The sequence below is a fragment of the Varanus komodoensis genome, unplaced genomic scaffold (assembly GCF_004798865.1).
Source record: "Varanus komodoensis strain SLA01 unplaced genomic scaffold, ASM479886v1 scaffold24, whole genome shotgun sequence".
NCBI lineage: Eukaryota > Metazoa > Chordata > Lepidosauria > Squamata > Varanidae > Varanus > Varanus komodoensis.
The window spans coordinates 6,587,316-6,604,802 of NW_025335641.1; the positions used below are offsets into that span (position 1 = coordinate 6,587,316).

The following is a 17,487-nucleotide window of genomic DNA, read 5'->3' on the forward strand; positions in this document are numbered from 1 at the left end:
CACTTTTGGTAACTTTCTTCATACTAGCTTTGCTTCTGTGCCATATTTTTTCCCAGTGTGAAATTGTTTCTGCTTTTCAGATATTGTTATTTACATACTGTCCTGTAGTGCATAAGCATGGATAAAAATGGAAAACTGACATTACTCTTAACTCCAGATCCCATAGCTGCCATTTTAATGGTGTTGCCTTATGATGCCCATAATTACTGCTGAATCTTTACATAATGAGAGCACCTCTTGCTCCATTTTCCCACTGGGGCAGGTGGAATGTTTGCAGTGGTAGTTTGCAGAAGTAAACTAACAGTAAAGTACTAGTAATTGTAATATATCCAAGCAGTACTAGGGTGCAAAGAGAGAGCAAAGAGTACAGTATTAGACTCTCACTTACCTGAAGGGCAGTCCTGCTGAATGTAATGGAACTTGCTTCCAGCTGTGCATATGTATGATTGCACATAAGAGCATTCTTGCTGTCTGAAATCCAATCTGAGAAGATATGTTCAAAATCAAGGGAATAGATGTTTTTATGTTTGACTTGCCAGAGTTTCCATCTTCTTTCATAGGAAAACTCCTGTGCCTGTTAGCAGTCAGCTCATAGAAGGTTAACAGATGATGTTGCTCTGTCATATTCATGCCCAAACATTTCTGCACAGCATTGTGTTGTTAAAAGCACAGGGACCTTGATGGAATAGAATTTGGCAGTCCCATTAATTGCTACATATTGTTCCCAGTTTGATTTAAGTGAGTGTGTTAACAAAATACACTCCATGCCCATCTCACCTCCAGAGGAGCTTTACAGTTGTCTTTGTCTGGCTGCCTGTGTGTGAGGTGCTTAGCACTTCTGAAGATAAGCCCAAGTTGTTTCCCTCTGTCTTGAATCCCCAATTTGGGAAGAAAGCAGATGCCTGGTCATACTGTACATTTCCAGGGTGTAAGGTGTGTTAAGAGTGTGTTTATTACCATGATGTAAAACAAGTTTGCAATAAGCGTGGAAGAAGCACACCTCTTTTGGTGACTTGATTGCTCACATTAGTGAATATAATACATATGTTCAATATGCTTGTGTATGAATGTTTAACAGTCTATAGTCATCCACACTTAGAAATTTTGTAGAAGGAACATAAGGCCTACATTGCTATATCTGGTCTGCCAAGTTTTTTCCTAAAGGACCAAACTAGATATGATAGCACTAATAAATCTGTGCATGTTCATGCATTTCTTGATCAAAGAATAGGAAACAAGGCAAAAATGGGTCAACAAAAATGGGCTTGGTTATGCTGTGCAACCAGAAGGCATGGTCAAAACATCATGGAGACCTATTCTTGAGAGGAGTGCTTTCCCCTAATTCAGCCTTGGAGGAGTGGAGCCATAAAGCCTCGAGCAGAGAATTTTTAGGCTGTTTTTGTTCTGAGTCTGTTTTTTACTTTGCTGCAGCAGCTCCTCTCATTTAACTGGTTTCATCTCTGTTGCCTTCCTCCTCCCATTAACTCTTTTAGCTTGACTGAACCAAACACTAGTAGCCACCATCACTTTTATTCTGCTCCCCTTTCCAATGGAAAAGGGCACAGGAGGGTAGACCAGTCTGTACCAAACGCACCCCGTTCCCTTTGCTTCCATCCCAGGGAAGAATTTGATGCTACCGATGCCATGTAGACAAGGTTGGAAGATTCCTGCACTGAAGGAAGTACTTGATGCTACAGATATTTTAGGCAATGGGGCACCACCTTAGGGTCAGTTCTCACTGTTTATATTCTGTTAACTGAATTGCTCTGTGGTCTCCTCGGAGAATTTTCCGGAACTCAGACTAGCTCCTCGTGCTACCTTAAAGTTTGTCCATTTTTCTTGGCCCCTCTGTGAGTTTAAATGCCCCAAGTTTATATCAGCTTAAATGCTGCAGATGATAACACGAGTCCTTTATCTTTCTCTTGCTTCTGTGTGAGGTCTCAGTGGCACAGAGTCTCTGAAGGGAAGGGTCAAAATGAAAAACATCAAAGGCACAAGAGCTGTGAATCCCCCCTTCCACCTTCCTTCCTTCCTTCCTGCTGCTGTCAGGGCTCAAGCAGATTGCCTGCCCTGCTTTTCCATGGTGTCTGGGTTTTGTGTTTGTGCAGAAAGATGCTTGGAATTTCCTAGGTGATGACACATTTTTGGTGGGAGGTCCACCTATAGCCCTGCAGGCATTTAAAAGAACATGACCATTGCCTTCTTGCTCATCTGCTTTTTGATGTTGTGTTGTATTGTATTGTTGTAGTTGCATTGTTGAAAACAGTCTACAAAAATAGCCCCATAGAAATCTGGGCCTTTTCTTCCAGTTGTCCTCATTTCTCCTGTACAGTTCTTCACCTTGTTCAGGGTTTGTTTTATTCTACTCTGATGATTATCCCAGGGAGCTGTGAGGCTTTTGGCACCTTCTCAGCACTGGGCACCTTTATCACCATGGGTACTCTGACAACCAAGCTCCTTGAGCACTGGCTACTTCCTTCTGCTTAAGTTTAGCTCTTTCACTTTCACTGCACTCAGCTGAGCCAGTTTTGATTCAATTATCACTCTGCAGAGTTCTGGAGTGGTGGCAAATGCCATGCTAAGACAATGCCCATGGCAAAAGTTGGTCCTGCTAACCCACAAAAAATGCATGATTAAATGTGGTCTTGTTGATCCCGGTATCAGCTTTGGCTTCAGTACTACAACTCACTGTGAAGGCTGCTCCTTTGCCCTTGAGTGCCAGCAGCCATGCAAAACAGAGGCTAATACATACATTCATTTCACTTATTTGGAGGCTAACCTAAGAAAAAAGAAAGAGGGGTGAAGTGGGTAGTCACTTGTTTCATGAACAATCAGTCCAGTCTATTGCTGTTGTCAAGGCTGTGTTTGCTGGCGTAAAGGATCAGAGGAGCCTGTAGGCAGGATGTCCAGATCTAGCCTTTCCCACCACTTCTTTCCATGTAAGAAGCTGTTTGGTAAGAAGTAGAAGACTTTTGTTGTTGTTCTCAAGATTGTAGGCCAGCAAGAGATGTTCTCCTTTCTTTATTTCTTGTGGTACCCACCAAGGTCAAAGGGATAGTAGGTCCACCAAACATGTCTTGCAAAACATTGGGGCAAGGACCTTTCATGGCTTCCATTACCTAAAAGTGATCATAAAGTTTCATGGGTACTCCAAGTGTCTGAGCCATGATGCATGCATAAAACTTGGTTGTATCACTCCTGTAGCGCCAGTAGCTCTTCCTTACCTACTGAGGTCAGATTGCCAAAAAGGAACAGCTTCCAGTGCTACCCTAACCCTTCTGGTGCCTTGCCAAAAAGGGAAGAGGGCAAGACACATGCCCCTCAGCAAGGCAATCCATTGATTGACTGAAACTTGACATATTTGCCCAAGGGATGGACCAAGCTACCACAATGTTGTTAAGCAAAAATTCAGTCTCTACAGATAACCTACAACAACCCCATTCTCAATTTATAAGCCTGAATCTGGAAGATTTTCTCAATCAGGATGGTTTGAGTGGTCAGGGGGTTGGCTCCTTTTATACAATCTTCTGGATGCTTGTTGGCCTGGAGGTGGGGAGGAATCTACACTGGTTGTCATGAACACACATTTTCAAAAGAAGAATTTCAGGATGTACTGCAAAGAATATTTTCTTCTTGGGACTTCTCAGTAACAGTTGATGTACTGGGGGTGGGGGCACTGCAGACAAACCTTTGAAGTGTCTTCATGCTGGTACCATGAAATGGTTTTTTTATCCCTTTAAAAACCTCATGCATATAGGTTTTTAAAGAGTTATTCTGAATTTAATATAGCATATATTGTAGACATGCTGTTTTAAATAGTGTTCCCTTGGGAAAGGGAAAGTTTACAAATCCCCACCAAAATAAATTGTGGTTTGAGGATTGTAGATCAGTTACCTTATCACTATAGTCTTTCTGCTTTGGTCTATCCCTTCAACAAGACCCTTTGGGTTTATGAAGAACTATGTTGATACTAAATAAATCCTGCCAGAATGGTCAGTTCTAAGCCCTCATCTCTATAATTCTATGTATAAAAATGCAGCTGGAGAGAAAGTGTTGTCCCCCATTTTTTCCCTTTTTTCCAGCCGGAGGTAAATAAAAAGTAGTAGATTTAAGATGCTGAAAAGTATAATTTTAGGTAATGGGTCTCTTCACTTCTGTTTTATTTCCCCTAGTTTTTCAGTCATTAAAAGTGCTGCCTTTTGGTTCACAGAATTTGCAGTGACCCTGTTGCAGTGATCCTGTAAACCTGCAACTGTTCACTGGGGCCTCTGGAGATCAATTACACAGCATTTATTTATCTTTAGTTCTTCAGCTATTGTGTGTTTTCCAGGATAAGCTCTGTCCCATGAGAAATGTTTTGAACTCCTAGACAATGGGGCAGTATTCTTGAATATTCTTAGTAATTTGTGACTTTGCTGTATTGGTATACACACAATATATATATTGATTGGAAGTTTGCTTGACAGAAAGCAAAGCATTTTAGGTAATTTGCACCGAGTTTCTGAGAATCACTTCAGGTGTTCCAGCAGCAGCCCAGTCATCCCAAATTTGCTGTCATTTCTCTGTTCCACTGTGAGAAGTGCTTGTAATATTTGAAGAGGAACCTTAGTGAAACAACCTGCTCAAGTTGTACCAAAGCATACAAGTTCCCTGCTAAAGCAGGAGCACCGCAGCTCAGTCAGCACATACTTTTTCAGTATACTATGTTGAGCAATTGCATTACAGTGCCTTGCAGACGTATTTGTTACCCCCCTTGCTCCTACCTCAATTTTTCCACATTTTGTTGTGGAACAACATGTAATTAAATTAGATTTGATTGGCATTGCTACCACAGGATATAAACAAGATGCTCAACTCTGTGAAGGTACAGAGTTGTTTCATAGTGTCACAAAAGTGTTCTTCTAGAATTTTCTCGCATTTGGCTCCACCCATCTTGCAGAATAAAAGCAGCCCCACAACCTGATGCTGACCCCCCATGGTTCACTGTAGGGATAGTGTCCCGCCGCACAGGGTGTTTTCAGCTACTGCAGAAAGTTCAGTTTTGGTTTCATCACGCCAGAGAACCATTTCCCACATGTTTCCTGTGTACCTTTTGCAAACGCCAAATGGGCTTTGATATAGGTTTGTTTCATCATATGCCTTTCTTTCTTCTTGCCATTCTTGTATAAAGCCCAACTTTTTGGAACATATAAGTGATAATGGCCCATGTACAGGTGCGGATCTCGCTAGCTCCTTCAGAGTTATGAGTGGCCTCTTCGTTGCTTCTCTGACAAATTCCCTTCCTACCTGGCCACTGAATCTTGGTGGACGCAAGTCTGACGGCAGAGTCACAGCTGAGTCAAATTCTTTCCATTATATAATGATGGGTTAATGGTGCTTTGGGTGCTGTTCAAACAGTAGTTTGGGATATATCTTTATAAGCCAACCTTAACTGGTGCTTCTACACAGCTTTATCCTAGAGTTGTTTGAAGTTGCTCTACATGATGATATTGGTTTAGATAGGCTCTCCAACAAAATCTGGGAGCTTGCAGAAAGAGGCATATTTAATCTGAGATCACATAGCATGGAAATTGCACACAGGTTGACGAGATTCAGCTACCAGCACCTGAGCTTATATTTAGGCATATCACAGCAAAGGGTATGAATGCTTATGTAACCAACAAATGCCAGTTCATGTTTGTTTACTTTTGTGCCACAGTAAAAACATTTTGCACTTTCATGCTTGTTGAATATCTTGTGTGCATCAAGTGACAGCAATGCCAATTAAATCAATCTGAATTCCAGACTGTGATGTAATTGAATAGGGAAAAGTCAACGTAGTGTGTGTGTGTGTGAATATTTTTACAAGGCAGTGTACATTTGTGGTTTCTGAATTAGGTAGGAATAATATGCACATTCTTGGTGGGAGGAAAGAAAGGCATAAATCCCATTGAAAGTTTAAGTATAACTGAGGCTGCCGTAGTTTTTTGCTTCTCTGAGCTGTATGTGGGTGTAGTTTCATTGGAGGTAGTTCTAAAAGTTCAATCCCCAGGCTAGCCAAGACACCTAATCACGTGTGCTTTTGTTGCTATGATTCAGACAAGGTTGATGACTATTCTTTTGATGAAAGTCATCAGACAAAAGATAATCTTTTTGGCTTGCTAAAAATTGGAACAAACTGTTCAGATAGTCAGAAGGTATACTTCTTGATTTAGAACAAGGACTGGAAGATTTTGAGAAGAAACACTACTTTTTTATTGGCGGTAACAAAAGTCATCACCAGTCTTAGTAAGACAGAAGAAATAGTTTAAATTAGAATTAAGTAATTGTTTGATATTTAATTTTAACCTTGTGTGCTTTAATGTGGTTTGGTCAAGAAAGACTTTTATACATGTAAGAGTAGTATGAGTATTGTTGTTATTAATGCTAATTTGTTAGCTTTGACTTACCATCAATTTTATTGTATCTGCTGAAGTTGTTTATTTTTATATTTGTAATATTCTGGGGGACGGGCTTGTTATATTGTGATGGCCAAGTGTTATGAACACAGCAACTGAACTACCTCCAGGTAATTATAAGCTGTAAGTTTTATCCAGTAGATATTATCCAGTGGACCTCCTGTGCTTTCATTGGTTTCATTGCACAAGAAGAACTTCCTGCTCACACAGTTGGAATTTAGCATTTTATAAAGCAAGCCCCCAAAAGAGTAGAAGCGCTCATTTCTGGATCAGGACAGGTTGTCAGACCTCTATTATAAGAGCTCCACTGACATCCCAGTTCTGGAAGTGCATTTATCCACTTGTTTTCAGTTTTTCTCCATGCTGCACTTGGTGGTTCCTGCTGACACTTGGGCAGTGTTGACTACTGCCCAATATTAGTATAAATTCACATTCCATTCATGTGGATCTACTATAAGCAGGTCTAACACTTGATACAGTCATATAGCAGGGAGAGATGGGTAGTCTAAAATTCTGAATAGAAATTGCTTGTTCAAACATCAGGAAAGTTTTACTAATTTTTAGGCTCACAGTGTAATTTTAAACAACATAATGCCTATATCGATAAGCAGTTTTTTGGTCACAATGCTTGACCTAGATTATTTCTATACAGTGTGTGTGTGATATACATGTATGTGTAAATTAACTGCATGCAGAAGTTCATTCAGAGAGTTCATTTTTCTACCTAAGGCAGCAAACCCTGTTGGGTGTGGGACTGTGTATGCATGAGAGAGAGATTTCAAACAAAACTTAAGTATTGTGTTTGTTTTTTTAAAAAAGCACAGATAAATAAGATTTTAAGGGTTTATAATAGTATTTCCGAATATCTCACCTTGATAGCAGGCTCATGATTTTTAGTTGTGTGCCCCATGGTCAAATCCCCGTTATCCATACTTCAGTTACCTGTTCTTCTAAATGTTTCTTGTGAATCCTGTGTCATTATAAACATGAGTGAATAACCAGCCCATATATGTACAGGGTTTTGAATGTCCCATGACTTTGAATGAGGAGCAATTTCAGTGTTTAATGAGAAGCTATTTCAATCTGAAATGTCATTTTAAAATACCAAACACAACATAATTCCTTTCTTTTTATTCAGGTTATCCTATTTAGGGTTTTTTGAACCAATAAACAAATAGCTGCTTCCCCCCCCATTGTTCCATTTTCTTTCTTTTTTCCACTATGCTGTCTTTCCCCATTCCTTTTCAATGAGTATTGCAAGTGAAAAAATTTCATAATGTGTAAAGCAGAGCTAAGGAAAAAGCACATCAGTGGGTCAGTTATGCAAGTTTTCCCTATTTTGTTTCATGTATCTAAACCACGTATGAAGATAATTAAAGGAGATGACAGAGAATGTAGCCAGCAAAAGCCACAGTCTTTTGTGTGGCTTTACAAATGAGTAGAAAGGAATAGAGGTGAGAATGAGTTCAACAGCAAGATGTCTCTTTGAATGTGGTAGTAAATCTCAGAGGCCTTGGTGAACTGCATTTTCTTCAGACTCCAACCCTAGAAGCAACCTTGGCAGCAACCTTTATTTTGAATAGACTATTACTGAGGGAGACTACTTTTGTTTAAGCTGCGGTGAATTAAATAGCTTCTTAGGCAAGGAAAGAACCCATGTCTGCCCTCAAATTAAGGTTGCAATCAAACATACACTTACTAGGGAGTAAATAGCACTGAACATAGAGGAGGTTTCTTCTGGGTAAGCATGTGTGGGATTGTAAGTACAGGAAAGCAAAACATAAACTAGAAAGACTATTCAAATGGCCTCTAAGGCATGATGACCTGGTGAGAATCTCAAGGCTGCAGTCTCATAACCAAACTCATACCAAGAACTCCCTCATCTCCTTTCTTATGCCAGCTATGTCTCCCTTTTTAAAAACCTACCATGGCATGTTGTAATCTCTGTTCCACTGTGAACACCAGTTATGGTTAAGTTCAAACTAGAGCTTACAAACTAATTTCTAGCCATGATTGCTAACTCTGTCTTGAAGCTAATCATAGTTAATGCTGACATAATGCATCTCTGTGATTAACTCAGATGAAGAAATGTGGAACTGCTGTTTAATGGAGAAACTCTGAAACCCCACTGCATATTCTCCTGTCTCCTAGAGATCAGGAACCTTGCATCTGCACTGGATTACAGAAAGAAAAACATATGTGTGTGAAAATTCACATAATTCTTTGATAGAATCCTTGAATTGTAGCCCAATCATGAAGAGAATGAAACGTGTAAAGAAGGCCCAGGTGAACTGCAAACAGTGAACTCCTTAGGTCACTGCAGTGTATTGAAATTTCTTGAGCATGGGCTTCAACATTCTTAAAATCTGTCTTGACATCCATGAATATTTTCATTACATATTTTAAGTAATATATTTCAAAACTCTAAGTATGAGAAGTTTTATTTTTGTTAAGAATCCCAGTGTAATAATAACCCATAGATTTATAATATTTGGAGAGGAATTGGGGTGCTAGGAAGTAGATTGTTGCTGCATTAAGCACATGCCATCTCAGAACTGGTTCAGGATGTATACAATGTGATATGACAGTGTAGTATGAGTAAAGTACTTGAATCTAGCTAATACAGTTACAAACATAGACTACTAAAGTGATTTAAAATATAGATAAAGCCTGAACTCAGTGGTTTGGAACAATACTGTGTTCCCTTTTTATCCCTTTTGTGATATGATCCATTTTGATCTGGGTAAGAACCTGTCAGCTACTCAGGGCAACTGAACAAAAGCTAGGCCTTGTCACATCAATAATGTATTGAACAATCTGATTGGTTTCTTGGCATTTATGCGAATAAGCTGCAGATGGATGGAGGGGAATAGAACTCATACTTGTTTGGTTATAAATAGGCAGTAATTTGAGGAGATGATAAACTGGGGGCAGGTTACTTTTTAATGTTTATAACTGAATTAAGTTCACCACTACAAGCATGCCTTTCCTTCGGGGGAGACCTTCTACCCCATCCTCTTAGATTTTTCCCATTATTTGAGAAAGTATCTGAGCCCTGATTCACACGTCTGTCCCTAGCAGGGCAGCTGGGACTTAAGCTAACTTCTCACTAGCAGCACTGCATATGGAAAAAGTTGCATGTGAGCCATCACTCTACATAGAACAGCTTGTATTTATTGTGCAAAACATATTTTTGCACATACCACCAGTTTTTCCACAGCTACATCCTCTTCCAAGTGTAACTGGCTAGAAATCACTACAAATAGTGGCTACTGGAGTACAGGCAACATCTCTTGCTGTTTTTATCAAGTGTTGTGTGCAGTGATACACTGCAGTAGAAGACAGGTTGCTGCCCTAAGGAGTGAATCTACAATTCAGCATAGGAAATAGAGGAAGTAGAGGCAGGGTTAAATGAGAAGAACATGTAGTTCCTTCAGTTGCATGAACATAAGCTTATTTGCTGTACGGATTTTGTGAACTTTGCCCCTGAAACGTCATTCATTGTAAGGTGAGTTTGCCTTGTAGCTGGAAAATGTTCTGAACTATTGAGCAAGAACTGCTGGACTGTAATAGGAAGACTTTTAGTGTTGAGGTTTTGACATGAAACAACATCTGTAATTTGCAAGCAAAATTCTGTGTGGCTGAATTCAGTAAAACAGGTTAAGTGGCCCCAGCTTTTGCCAGCTTTTGCCAGTTTCCGGTTAAACCTCGCACATTACGAGTTCAGTTCAACTGCATCAAACTTGGAAAATGCATTATTTGCTTGCTATATATTTATCAGGGATTACTTTCCTTGGTTGTGTAAAGTTTTGGGGTGAATGTGCAGAGTGAACTAGACCAGTGTGTGGCAAGCTCTGAAAAAGCTCTCATCAGTCATTGCCCCTGCAGGTGGTGGGTTGATACAAAACATTCCTAAACTTAATAAACCAATGTATGTTAAGATGGTAAAAGAGCTTTGGGCTTTCAACTTCCATACCTGTTTGTCCTCTTGTAGTTTGGCACTTTAGGCCTATTTTACTTAAACTGCAGTACCCCTTTAGAGGTGAAATGGGGATCGGTGATTTAAGATCCATTTACTGGCATTACGTCTGATTAAAGCATGGCTTATTTACCCTGCAATGTTACATCCAAACCACTTTTAAGAATTGCTGCATGCTTATGTCAGCTTTATGCTTTTCCCTTGATTAATTTGCAGAATGGTGAAGGGAAAGGTGTGAATCCCCTGAAGATGTCATACTTCAGACAGTGCATCTGAGAAGCACCAGCACAGCAAGGGTGGCTGCTTTTCTTAGCAAGTGCTGACTGCATATTTAAAAATGCATGACTCCAGAACAAACACTGGTATACCTGTGTTACTAAAGTGTGCAGCAGCTCTTAGTGGAACCATTACATGTTATCCAGACAAAGCATTGTAAGATACGAATGGATTGGATATATACTTGGAATTGCCCTCAGATAACCTTTCCATCGCATTTATTTTCTTGTGTGACCATTTCCTTCATGCCTTTGTAGTGTCTAATGTTCTAATCACCTGAATTTTAGAGCTTCCAGTCTCCATGCAGAGTGAAATGCTTCTGTTGAATAGGTTCATTTATTTTATTTTATTATTGACAGCTGCTGGGTAAGAATGGGAGCAGTAAATTCAGTGGTCCCATTTACGATTGACAGTTGGAGCTATTAGCCTACTACAGATGCATCTGATGCAAGCTATGTGAGCACAACCTTTCCCATTAATTAACAGTTCTTTGGCTCTTTGCCAGCGGCAGCATTAATCACACCAGTGTGGCATGTGATGGCTGCTGTTAGTTCAGGCATTCTATAATGAGTCTAACCTGAGTGGAATAGCATTTTTCCACTTCCATATACTCAGAAGCTGTAAGTATGACTGGTAGGTTAATGCTAAAGTAATATTTTTTGTTAAATAAATATGAAAAAAACTATAGCAAAGTCTTGATCATAATTCTTCCACCCATATGACTTGCAATGTAAGGAGTAGGGAAGGAAATGAATGAAGCAAATAATGTACTTTCTTTCTTAAGAGCCTTGAAATGTGAGGTTTTGGTGCAGTGTACTTTTTTCCTCCTAATTTTGTTTGGAGTAGAAAAGTGGTTGTGTTTGAAAAGAATAATGTAAGGGAGGGAGCTTTGGTTGCAGTGTCAGCATATGCAGAGGTCCACAATTTTTAGCTAGCAAGCTTTGGCTTTCTCTCTGCCTGCTGTGCACAGGAAGTGCAATGTGTCCTTTCGTGCCCATTGTCTAGTGAGGTATGGAGGGTAGTTTACGAGGCTGGTTGGTAACTGAGGAATGTCTCTGTGTATGCCTTTGTTACAGTCCTTCCCCGTGAACCCAATGTACAGATGCTGTAGGAGACAGAGACCACCTGGCACTATTTTAAAATAATCACGTGCCACCCCTGTGTTGTTGCTGGCTGAAAAGGAAAGCATTTCATGTACTGGAGGCTTTATTTGCTCATCGCTGGTGACCCTATTTGAGTGTCCATGAACACATACTGATAAAGATAATTGGTAGGATTTAAGCATGGCTAAGAAAAATATGGATTCAGACAACCAGGAGCTACCGGGTAGCTATTTGGAAGCTAGTCTTGTAAGATCTAGTCACTTGGCCCAGGGCCACCCAGAATAGTTCATGCCTAAATAGGGGTATGGCTTCCTGTGCCAACACCCAGCATTCTACCCACTGCACCACAGTGCCCTGGTCAAGTGGGAAAGTGGTATGTGAAATGGGTGTTACACGGTAGATGGTTGTGACCTGTTCTCCCTGGCGGTGAAGGGGAAGGATGTGACCCAGTGGGGCAAAGCTAAAAGAACTGGGTTTCAGGTTGGATGTCAGGAAGCACTTTTGATGGTTGGGAACCCGAGGATATGGAATGAGGTTCTACGGGAGTTGGTGGAAGCCCCATCAGTGAGTGTGTTCAAGGAAAGATTGAATAACAGCATGCTGGGGATTACATGAGTGGAGCTGGCTTGGGCCAGGGGTAAGATTAGATGGCTCAGGAAGCCCCTTCTGACTCTCTATATTTCTAATGTTGCGTTTGACTGCATGATCTGAAGCAACAGTTAATACATGTTTATAGATGAGTTTTAATGCCCCCTGATTCATTGTCTGAATACTTCCATGACTATCTCTGGAGAATGGAAGATGGAATCTAGACACTTATTTGAGTTGGTGAATTTGGGGAGCTTGCTTAGGAATAAGAGTGTGAATTTCATGAACACTGTTCCATAGTGGATTATCAGCTCCACTTTCAAAACTCTCTACAGGATCTACACAGTAGTATTTTGAATCTCACTGAAACATCCAAGGCCTGCAGTAAGTCTTGCCACATATCCCTAACCATACCCTTAAACTCTTACTTGAGTGGGGGGGGGTAATAAACATTTACCCAAAATACCTCTCTTCTTGAGAAATAAATAACCTTTTAGGAATCTGGTGGTGGATATATATGACGAAAAGCTTTTTCCCCTTTCTGTGACGATATTGCATGTAGGCTTACTTAATTAAGAAGAATTTCTACATGAACAGTAATCTTACTGGAATTGTGAAAAACACTCTTAATCTACCAAATTGTCTGGTAGGATTTGGAAAGACTTAATACATTATCCACAGTGACCTTGCATTCCTAGAATAACTGAACCCAAACTTTTGGACAAGCTTTGCAGACAGATTCCAAGAGGCCCAACACACATTTGTGATCTTTCCCTTTGTTGGAATCGCATAACCATAGTAGGTTGTTTCAGATGTTTATTCTTTTGTTTGTTTTTATAAATATTTTACTATTCTAATTGTGGGTTTTAAGGCATAGGTATTTGTTTTACTGGCAACTGCCTTAAATATAATAATAAATCCTGTGGAATGTATTGACTCTCTCAGTTACCATCTTTTGTTCTCTTAAAAAAATCAAAATGCTCAAAGAACAATTTTAAAGGGTGTCTAGGCCTTACACAGAGGCTTGGGGACAGTGAGTCTGTCGCCTTCAGCAGAAGGAGCAAGTAAATGCTTCCATGGACATTTATTTGAAGAGGTGGTGAGGTAGAGCATCTGTAACCTGATGAATTGTGGGAAAATAAGCTCAAAATTATTTTTGTGTCTCTAAATGGGTAAAATGTGTTGTTTGCTATATTGTACTGACAGCCTGTGTGTCCATAAGGGACAAGAGCAACATAATTAAACTGAGGAACCTGACCAAAGCAGGCAGAAACAGATTTGTTGAAGATTATTTATGTATTTATTTATTAAATTTATATCCTGCCTTTTTTCTTTCAAAGAACTCAAAGCAGTCTCTTTTTCCTGCTCTCAGTCTTATCCCCACAAAAACAACCCTGTGAGGTGGGCTGGGTGAGGGTCTGTGAGTGTCCCAAAGTCACCCTGTTGGCTCCATGACTGAGCGGGGACTAGAACCCAGATCACCTGAGTCCCAGTCTCATGCTCTTAACCACTGTACCACATGGCTTTTTCTTCTAGTCACATAGTATAATTTAACCAAAAAATCAGCAGGTGCTGCCATGTTGCCCCAGAAATGAAGTTTCCTCCAGAAACCTCTTAAAAGGAAGTGAGGTTTCGACATTAACAGGAAACATCTAGAAACAAATGGCACGTTTGCATATTGGTTCCTAACACAGAAAAGGCAATTCCCAACTTTGGTTTGCCTCTGATACTACACTATCATTAACAATTTATTTATTTATTTTTAGGGAACTTCTATGCCACCCCATTCGCCGAAGCCTCGGGGCGGCTCACAACCATAAATAAATAGAATCCTATAAAACAATATAAATTAAGTCGCCCTGGCCAAAGAATAAAATAAATAAATAATATTAACAATTAAAATAACGTTTGAATAAAAAGGTCTTCGCCTGGTGCCGAAAAACAAATAACGACAATTGAGAAGTGCTATTTGAAGTCTTGGATATCTTGGCTCTTGTATACCTTTTGCTTTTATAGGAAAAATACTGCATTCACTTGCACCAGTGTTTGTGACTCTTGTTCTTGCCTAGGCCAAGGTGATATTATGTATTAATAGGGCCTTCTCTGTGGTGGTGCCCAGCTTATGGAATATGCTCCCCAGAGAGGTCCACCTGGTGCCGACTCTCTACTCTTTCCGGCGCCAGGTAAAGACCTTTTTATTTAACCATCATTTTTATTAATATCAATAATTTTAATAGTAACTTCAATAAATAATTTTATACAGTCGCATTTTCTTTTCTCCTTTTGTAATAGCAAATTGTAGTTTTATATTGTTGATTTTTTATTGATATTTTATATTGCTATTTTACCTTTTGTAAGCTGTCCTGAGGCTTCTTGCAAAGGACGGCATAGAAATGCTTTAATTAAATTAAAAATTAAATTAGTTAGATTATTCCATCAAGTGTCAGCTGCTCCTACCAGTCTCTTACTTGAATAAAAATATTGGTAGGATCAACAGCTCCTGCGCTGCAGCTTTCAAAGTCCAAATTATAAATGTGTAGGAAAATACTCCTTTTGATGTCATATTCCTGAACACTGAAGATTTGTTCAGTTGTTAAAATAAAAACTGTGGGCATTTGATACAGATATGGAATGCTTCTAAATTTGGCTGTAAATGCTTGCATACACAAGATGCTGGGTTGAGTCACTAACCTATTCCTAGTTTGTAAGACATTGATACATCTTTAAAATAGAAATTTGAGCATGTTTGCAGTCTCTGACAATTATGTACTGAACAATATTTTCTCAGTAGAATTATTTTTAGGCGTTCTAGGGGAAATCTAGGGTTAATTTAGAAATATGTCTGTTGATTTAGAAAAGGGGCAGGCAAATTGTGACTCTTCAGATGTTTTGACCTATAGCTTTCATCAGCCCTTGCCAGCATAGCCAATGGAGAGGATTGATTGAATTTATTGGACAAAACAAGATTGAAGAGCTTATGTCCCCCCTCCCACTTGCTTTATCATGACTGGCATGATATTCAGTCATGACATTCTTGACATTCTTAAAGCATGTATGTGTTTATATGATTGGAAGCTTTCCCTTTGATCTCCCTGTTTTCGAACAAGGAAACATAAGCGGAGCCACATGCAAATGCATGCTTTCTGTTAATTTTGTATACGGGGAAATTCAGAACAGCTCTTTGAGTAAAATAAATTCATGATAGCATTGTGTGGAGAGGGCCAAGAGCACAAAAGAACCAACTGTTGTTAACGTGGAGTTATTTCACCATTTGGATACTTCTGATTTAACACCGTAGGACTAGAATGGGTAGCACTTACTTGTTTATCTTTTGATGCTCACATAAAAAGAAATTGCTGATGGGATGTGGGAGCTATAGCCTTGTGTGGCTGAGTGTGTTCTGCCCATCATCTTGTGAACTACAAAGGCGTCCGTCATAGTTCAGCCGAACTTTGCACTCCCTGAAGGCCATTCTTGTATAATTCTGCTTAAATGTTGCAGTTAGAAGATAAAGCATTGCCATTTGGGGCACGCTTTAGCCCTGAGCTCTAATTTTAGCTTGTAATTGACTGGGTGGAACAGCAATGTAGTTATACATTTCTGAGTAGAATTTTTTTCCTGTGGCAAAGTATCTCTGTGACCCTGAGTGTTGGGAGATACCAGAAAGCCATTTCTCAGCCCTGCAGATGCCCCATGCATTAGACTTCAAGGGCACTGGCTCTGTAAGTAGAAAGCAGGAATGAAATAAAGATGTCAGTAGAATAGGTTGCTCCAGAAAGGTCAAGTGATTATCCAGGAAGCAAGAGCCAGTGTGGTGTAGTGGTTAAGAGCATGGGACTGGGACTCAGGCGACCTGGGTTCTAGTCCCCGCTCAGCCATGGAGCCAACTGGGTGACTTTCGGCCAGTCACAGACACTCAGCCCAACCTACCTCACAGGGTTGTGGTTGTGGGGATACGATGGAGGAGGAGATGTAAGCTGCCTTGAGCCCTTTGTAGGAAAAAGACAGGATATAAATCAATCCATCAATCAATAAAATAAATGCTACTATGATGCATGCTTATGGTAGATGGAGGAATTTTCAAGTTTCAGGAATGCTTGTTTAGTTGACATCCACAAGCTAGGTATTGGCTACCCCATTTTCTCTGAGGATCGTGCTAGCTCAAATGACAGGACAGAATTATGCTAGTGCTTTCAGCATGAGTGGCATCATCCAATAGAGCACAAAGCTCTCAAGCCAGCCAGTTGGTACACACATGGCAACACAGAACCCCTGCAGTGGTTATGTCTGTATGGGCCATGTGCCACCTTCAATTCTCTTTGAAAAACTTGTGCCTTCTTTAACTCTTATTTTAAAAATGATGCTGTCCAAGGTGCTGAGGCCCCTAATGGCATGAGGGCATAGTAGAACTACCTGCTTGCATTGCAAATGTGGGTATGTTCACAACAGATCCAGTGAGCCAGTTCCAACTAATTGGTCTTCCTGGGCAGTGCTTTAAAAGCATAGACAGATTGACAAGGTAACTTTATGATTTTGCAAGAGAAAGAAGTGGTGTGATGATTATGCTTGTTAGTTTATCAACAGTTGATAGAAGCATCTTTGAACAAAGAAATACTGGTCTGAAGAAGGCTGAGGACTTTTATTTATGTAAACATTATAGGTTGCCTTTCCACTGAAAGATCCTTGCCAAGGTGACTAACAAAACTGGTGAAACTGCAAATAAAAGACTCATTCTGAATACCTCCAGGAGGGAGTTTTAAGAGTATTTCTTGTACATCTTGGATTTCAGTAGCTTCTTACAATATGCCACAAGCAAATTTCACCCTGGCTGTTCCTCATGATTTGCCTTCATATGAGTCAGAAAGTTAAGTACCTACTCTAAAGAACTGATGAGGAACAGGTGAAAGTTGGTATTTTAACATGGAAAGAATGATTAATGTTAGTCAGTTTTTTTGGTGGGACAGGGCAGCAGGAATGTTTGGGTATTGGGACAGAGGGCCTATAAGAGAGCTATGAAATAAAACAGAAGTACATTTTAGTTCACAAGCAAGCATTTATTTCCTTGATGGCAGAAAGAGTTTCCTGCCTGGAGTCTCAGGTGCAG

The 17,487-nt window shown here is 39.9% G+C and overlaps 1 protein-coding gene across 2 annotated transcripts in view; it reads left to right on the top strand.

Moving 5' to 3' along the window:
- LRRC8D (leucine rich repeat containing 8 VRAC subunit D) overlaps positions 1–17,487 on the top strand; it is a 79,127-nt gene that overhangs the window by 31,848 nt on the left and 29,792 nt on the right. The gene's annotated exons all lie outside the window — the stretch shown is intronic.